This window comes from Zonotrichia albicollis, chromosome 26 (assembly GCF_047830755.1).
Source record: "Zonotrichia albicollis isolate bZonAlb1 chromosome 26, bZonAlb1.hap1, whole genome shotgun sequence".
NCBI lineage: Eukaryota > Metazoa > Chordata > Aves > Passeriformes > Passerellidae > Zonotrichia > Zonotrichia albicollis.
The window spans coordinates 8,701,264-8,708,491 of NC_133844.1; the positions used below are offsets into that span (position 1 = coordinate 8,701,264).

Below are 7,228 nucleotides of genomic sequence, written 5' to 3' on the forward strand. Positions count from 1 at the left end.
ATCCTGCACTGACTGAGCAGCTGCTTCTCCTCCAAACCCTTTCTTTCCGTGCTGAAAATGCTGAAGAAGCAACGGGCCCGTGCTCTGAGAAGCGGATCCCATCCTGCTCCTTCCTTCCTTCCATCTGCTGAGAGCTGTGTGATGCTTCCAGAGAGTTCAGCAGAGCTAAGCCTGGCTCAGGGCAGGGCTCACAGCCCTGGGATGGATTTTAAACCATTGGATTTCGGCCTGTTAAGCCCCAGCAGGAGCACAACCAGCCCTGAGTGATCTCCTCCTGTCCCCGGGGCTCTGACACGACATTTTCAGGTTCTCTCTGCATCTTGACTAAACCAAAGGCTTGTTTAAATCCATGATAGAGATCTCAGGGCTTGTTTAACCTCCTTGCTAGCCCAAGGTTGAATTTGTTTCAGTGCATCTCCGTGTTAACACTGCTCTAATTTCAAGGTATCTGGATCATGACTGGGAGCTAGGAGTAGGGGTGCAGGAGCTCCTCAATTAATCCAATTGTTCCGCACATCTCAAGATTATTTTCCAGCTTGCCAACCTGAGCTCCTTGCTGCAATAATCCTTTATCTACACTGAAATCACCTGGCAGAGGAGGTGTGCAGTTAAGCCTGGCTCTGGCACCGTGCAGCCCATCAGCTGCTCATCACTCCAGCATTTGTTCTGCTTCTCCACTTCGTTTCAGAGCCTGCATCAAACTCCACCTGCCAGGAAAAACACCACCCAAACCAGCTCTTTTTTCAAGCTTAAACTGGTAATTTAAAGCCTGCTCAAGCCTGGCAGTGCTACACTGCAGTGAGGACACACAGAGATATTATGTTCCCCATGAATACAGAGCATTTGGTGTTTTTATTGAAAATTAAAGCTCATCAGCAGAACAGAGAGCCTGGCGTTTACCTGGCACTGAACTCACACCAAGAGTCAGCTGCGTGTGGAAAATGACAAGGCGGAAAAAACGAACAGGCCAGGTCTTTACCTTGTCTGAAACACCTCGGGGGATTTCCTCCCCTGCCAGAATCTTCCACCGGCCCTGTGCTGCCTTTGGGGTCAGCCCAGCCCGCACTCACCTGGCCAGGAGAGCCCCAAAGTGCCTCAGGGGCTGCTCTTCCCTGCACACAAAATGAGAACCGCGGCTCCAAAATGAAGGGATGGGAGTAGAACTGGAAAGCCTCTGCCTCACTCCCAGCTTTTATGGATAAAAGGAAAAAGGCACCAATAACAGGAGTGTATGACAGTGGTTAGTCCTTATTCTAGGAACCCTAAACGGCTTGCAACAAGCTTTGTTCAGGCATTTTCCTGCACTACCTACATCACTTCTTCCTACCCAAAATGTACCTTAAAACAAAAGAAAACCACACACGGTATCGAACGGGGCTTGCAAGTTAAAAACCAGAAAATTTAAATATTTCCTGCCTCGACGTGCACTGGAAAATAAAAATAAAAAGGCAAATAAATAATTTTTTTAAAGAGAGAAAAAAAAAGGTTTAAAGCACATCACGAGAACAGGATCAAGGAAGAGCGAGGCCACCCCTTCAGGACCAGGGGAGAATTAACCTGCATTTCTCCATCCCATCCGCAAGCTTACGGCTCTGCCACCCATTTTGTCTCCGATTAAAGGGGGAAAAAAAATTAATTAAAAAAATATAATGACCTCAGCGGCACAGAGAGAAGCCCCCACCCCGGGATGGATGCCCAGCGGTGCTGCCGGCCGGGCAGGTGACCCCGCCGCAGGTGCCACCCCGAGCATCCCCCGCGCCCCTTCCCCATCCCCTGGAGACGCTGCCGAGCCGGCACACGGCGGCGCGGAGCACGGGGGAAGCTCTATTTATTTATTTATTTACCCCGCAAACGCGAAATGAAAGGGAGAGGAGGAGCGCAGAGGTGCGGACGGCGCGGCGGCCAAGGTGAAGCGCGGCCGGCGAACATGGTGGGGGCTGCGGGGAGCCGCGACCCTCCGGCCCGCGGCAGCGAGGGGCGAGCAGCGGGGATGGCACGGAGCTGACAGCGGGCGGGAGGCGAGGGGCGGAAAGCGCCGAGGGAAGAGCGCTGAAGGGAGAACGATGACGGGAGAACGCGGCGGGGAAGCGCTGAAGGGAGAGCGCGGCGGCGAGGCGCTCCCTCAGGGCTGCTCCCCCCGGGCGGCAGCGGGAGGACGGGCTCACCTGCCATGGCGGGCTGAGGGCGGCAATGGCGCTGGGGGCTGCGGCTCCGCTCCGCTCGGTCTCCGCGGCGAGTGCGGCGGGGCCGGGCGGCCCCGGCAGGCAGAGCACGGGGCGGGACGGGCTCTTCCTCCGCCCCCGACAAGATGGCGCGGCCCCGGCCCCGCTGCCTCAGGGCTCGGCCGCCATGGCGGCCCCGGTGCTCGGCAGGGGGAAACAGCCGCGTGTTCCCTGACGGTGAGGAGGCTCCAGCTGTAGGGATGTGCGAAGGGTTTATACGTGAAGGACACGAATTGCAGAGTCACGGGATGGGGCGGGTTTAAAGGGACTGCAGTGGGGTGTCGGGTCCAGCCTCCCTGCTCAGGAAGGGGCATCCCAGAGCACATGGCGCAGGATTGTGTCCAGACGGGTTTGGAATATCTCTGGTGAGGGACATTCCACAGCCTGTCTGGGCAGTGGGGCACTGAACATGCTCCCCTGGGAATGGTCATGGCCTCAGGGATGGCAGAGCTCCAGGAGGGATGGGAAAAGGCTCTCAGGATCATGGTGGGATTGTTGGGATGTGCTGTGTAACGCTGAGGGTTGGATCAGTGTGCCAAATCGTCACCATCCCAACCAGACCGGAGCACTGAGTGCCACATCCAGTCATTCCTTAAACACCTCCAGGGTCAGCCCATTCCAGTGTCTGATCACCCTTGCTGTGAAGAAATTCCTCCTGATGGCCAACCTAAACCTCCCCTGTTGTACTGAAGGAGGCTAAGTTGAGTCCCCTAAAAGATGACGTACCTCCACCACATCTGCAAGCACCATTTTTCTGAGATTTCCAGTTTTCTGGTGGGGGCCAGGACCAATGTGGCACAAATGTGACACCAATGTGACACCAGTGTGACACCAATGTGACACATCCCCGTCCCAGCCCACAGAGCTGGGTGTTCTCAGGCTCTGCTGACGTCTGCAGCTCCGGTACCCAGCTCCGGCCTGTGCCTCTCTCACGTCCCTCTCGGCAACATCTGACATCCCTAATGGCCTCTGACAACGTTAACTCGCTCTAATGTGTGTCCTGCCCTTCCCAGAACGTGCAGTTCTCAGGCACAGCAGCCGTGGCTCCGTCCCTTGCTCAGGGCTGTTGTGGGCAGCCAGGGCCGAGCCCCGGAGCTGATTCCTGCCCTTCCTCCTGGCACTGGCTGTCCTTGGGGAGACGTTGATATCGCTGGGCTCTCCCCCAGCCCTGCTGCTGTTTAATCAAGGTGCAGCCCCGAGTGGATGGCAAAGTGCTCCCCAGCTGGGCCCTGTTTCGCCCAGAGCTGCAGTTCTCTGTTGATTTTTCAGGTCCTTGCTGTCTGGGCAGTGTTTGGCAGCAGGAACGCTGGGGGTGTTTGCTCACCAGCTGTCCCACTCCCCCACCAAGAGGGTTTCATCTGATCCCATTAAAACCCAGAGCTTACTTTAAGAGCAGAGACCCTACGAGGCCTCTGGAGCATTTGTGCTTATCCTCCCATTATTTTTTTTTCCACGTTCACTGCAACACTCTCCTGTTTAAGCTTCTGAAAGGTTTTTCCAGTGAGACATATGGGGAGCTATAGAGGGCAGGGCTGAGGCGCAGTGCTTGGTTATGGATATTGATCCTGGGCATTATTCAATACCTGGCCTTGTCCCAAATGTAGGCACAGGCTTCAGTGCAGCTTTTAAACCTTAAAAGCCTTTGTTTGTCAGGCTGGGGAGGTGACAGGAGGGACATGTTGGTGATGTCACATTGATGGAGGCTGCAGAGTTCTGCTGCTGACTGGAGTTTGTGCGTGCTCAGTGTCCCCCTGTGCTCAGATCAGGGACAGACACGCAGCTCTGTTTGTTTAATTTTGGAGTGTTACAGTTTTCCAACCTGCCCTCCCCGGGTGAAAGGTGCCAGAGGGAAGTACAGCCAGAGAAAACACATCAGTCAGATGGAAATGCAACAGATAAGGACCTCAGGGTCCTGATAATCCCAAGGACAAGCCAGGGAAGGAGGATGAAGCTGGATTTAGTGCTCCAAGAATTGAATTTGACACAGCCCCCCAGAACCATGGGCTCAAACCCTGTACAGCCTTTTCCAGTCCTTTTTCCTCTTAAATTTCCTCTTGCATTAGATTTGTGTGAATCCCACAGATGGAGTCCAGCAATTAAGAAGAACCCAGCACTCCTGTTTATGGATAACAGGAACATCTTCCACTGGATTACACAAAATAAAAATGAAACCCCTGCTGTTTCAACAGGGGCCTAGGAGGTGAGTGGACACTCCCCCAAGCAATCCCCAAAAAATGAACAATTCACCAACAGTGCTTTTTGATTTTTTAGCTTCTCCCTCTGGAATATGGAGTGGTAACTGAGGGAGGCCTGGTCAGAGCCTGGGTTTCACTTTCTGAGTTGAGGAAAGCAAATGTGAGCAGCCCTTGGTTAAAATGCCACCTCCAGCAGCTGCTGGGGAACCCCCGAGCCACGGGAATGTTTCGTTACCTCTGGGACACCCGTGACTTGCTGTTCCCCCAGTGCCAGGTGGAAATCGAGGCAAAAAAAACCGTGTTTCTTTCTCAGAAAAAAAGTGTTTATTTCTCAGAACCCAGATGGGCTCTGCCAGCCGCGCCCAGCCCCCGGTTTGTCACCTGCAAAATGGAGAGGAATTTTTACGAGGTTTAATTAGCGCAAAGTGCTCTCGGTAGCCAAGACAGCTTTCGGTCCGAGCATCTCGGGCCAAGTTCTCAAATTACGGCGGCTCCAGCAGCGACCCACGGGGCTGAGCCCCTGCAGGGAGCATCGGCAGCGCCTGGGTCCGTGTGGTGAATAAATGAGAACAGGACAGAGCTGCGGGTGCTGCCCTGCGGGGACCTCTCACCGCGCTTTCCCCCCGGCAGCTTTCGGAGAGAGGGGACCTTCTTCAGCTTTGGGTTTGCAGAATGGCTTGGGAAAGGAGAGGAGGTTGTGGGAGCCAGGAGATGCAAACAACCAGGAGATGCAAACAACCAGGAGAGTGCAAACAACCAGGAGATACTGACAACCAGGAGATACAACCAGGAGATGCAGAAAACCGGGAGAGTGCAAATAACCAGGAGATACTGACAACCAGGAGATACTGACAACCAGGAGAGTGCAAATAACCAGGAGATACTGACAACCAGGAGAGTACAAACAACCAGGACATTACAAACAGCTAAGAGATGCAAACAACCAGGAGATACAGACAACCAGGAGATACAACCAACCAGTACATTACAAACAACCAGGACATTACAAACAACCAGGACAGTGCAAACAACCAGGACATTACAAACAACCAGGACATTACAAACAACCAGGAGATACAACCAGGACATTACAAACAACCAGGAGATGCAGACAGCCAGGAGATACAGACAGCCAGGACATTACAAACAACCAGGAGAGTACAAACAGCCCATCCCAGGTCCCTCTGCCTCTCCCCGGGCCATTCATCCCAGGCTGTCAGGAATCCAGGGCAGGCAGAGGGCTCCAGAGTGCTCCCAGGGATGCTAACTCAGCTGGACAGCCTGTGCTCTGCAGGAAAAGGCAATTTTCCTGCTGCTGCTGTGTCTGGTAGCTCAGGGCTGTACCAAAGAAATGAGATTTCACTTGCTGAGTCAGGGCAGTGCCCGTGTTTGACAGGAGGAGGAGGAGGAGGAGGAGATGGGCTGAGTCACCTCTCCGAGTTCATGGCCAGGCTGCTTCCCAAAAGCACAGCTCCTGAGATGAGCCCTTCCATCCTGGCAGGAGTGGGAGCAGGAGGGGCCAGGAGAGCAGCCTGTGTTTGCTCTGCTCTCCTGCAGGGCTCTCCCTGCCCAGCTGTTGAGTCTCTGCAGCCACATCTGGCTCAGAGGTGGTGTGGCAGCAGCAGAGCACAGCAGGAGCCAGGGGCTGATGGCTCCCCATGGTTTTGCTCTCCTGGGCGCGCTCACCCTGCAGCTCTGTTCCATTGGATGCTCTCCCCATCAGATCAGCCCTGAGGGATCTGCAGGGATCTCCAAGCTGGGATTTGTCACCTTGTGTCACGTTCACGTGGGGCTGCTCCAAGCTCTGGGAATAAAGAGCAGCTGCTGTGGGCAGATCTGGATGGGCAGGACCAGAGCAGCTCATTCCCACTTAAACTACTTCCAAAATGAGCTGGACATGGTGCACTAAATCATTCTGAAGTGCATTAGAGGGATTTTATAGCACAGAATAAAGAGGTCCTGTGCCCAGCACAGGCAGCAGCGCCTGGTGGCTGCTTACTCATCCCTCAGCAGAGAAGTGAGAGCAGACACAGTCCCTGCTTTCACCCGCTGCAAATCGTTCCCCAGAGAGCAGGGATGGAGGAAAAAGGGTCACTTTTACCCTGTGACTCATTTAATCCCTCATGTGAGCACATAGCAACCGCGCTCGGTGACATCAGGAGTGACACAGACACAGCACAAGGCAAGATAAACAAACGGTGCTGAGGCATGGAAGGGACCAGCAGCCCTCCGGAAAGCAGCTGCTGAAACTGGGCTGCCCAAGTGGTCACACACACACAGGAAAAGCAGAGCTGGAGGCAGAGGGAGAGCTGAGCCCACAGCAGAGCTCCAGGCAGGGCCAGCACCTCTGGGACTGGCTCTGGAGGCTCCAGGCAAGGCCAGCAGCTCTGGGGCTGGCTCTGGAGGCTCCAGCAGCTCTGGGGCTGGCTCTGGAGGCTCCTGCAGCTCCAGCAGCTCTGTCCCTGGCTCTGGAGGCTCCTGCAGCCCCAGCAGCTCTGGGCCTGGCTCTGGAGGCTCCTGCAGCCCCAGCAGCTCTGGGCCTGGCTCTGGAGGCTCCTGCAGCTCCAGCAGCTCTGGGGCTGGCTCTGGGGGCTCCTGCAGCTCCAGCAGCTCTGGGCCTGGCTCTGGGGGCTCCTGCAGCCCCAGCAGCTCTGGGGCTGGCTCTGGGGGCTCCTGCAGCTCCAGCAGCTCTGGGGCTGGCTCTGGAGGCTCCAGGCAGGGCCAGCAGCTCTGGGCCTGGCTCTGGGGGCTCCTGCAGCCCCAGCAGCTCTGGGGCTGGCTCTGGGGGCTCCTGCAGCTCCAGCAGCTCTG

At 55.5% G+C, this 7,228-nt stretch overlaps 1 protein-coding gene across 1 annotated transcript in view; it reads right to left on the reverse strand.

The window, feature by feature from the left end:
• The window catches only part of SLC23A2 (solute carrier family 23 member 2), a 59,289-nt gene extending 56,843 nt beyond the window's left edge, over positions 1-2,446 (reverse strand). The window contains exon 1 of the mRNA XM_074559112.1: positions 2,166-2,446. The gene's annotated coding sequence lies outside the window, so the exon portion shown is untranslated. The remainder of the gene's footprint in view (positions 1-2,165) is intronic.
• Between the last annotated feature and the right edge of the window lie 4,782 nt (positions 2,447-7,228).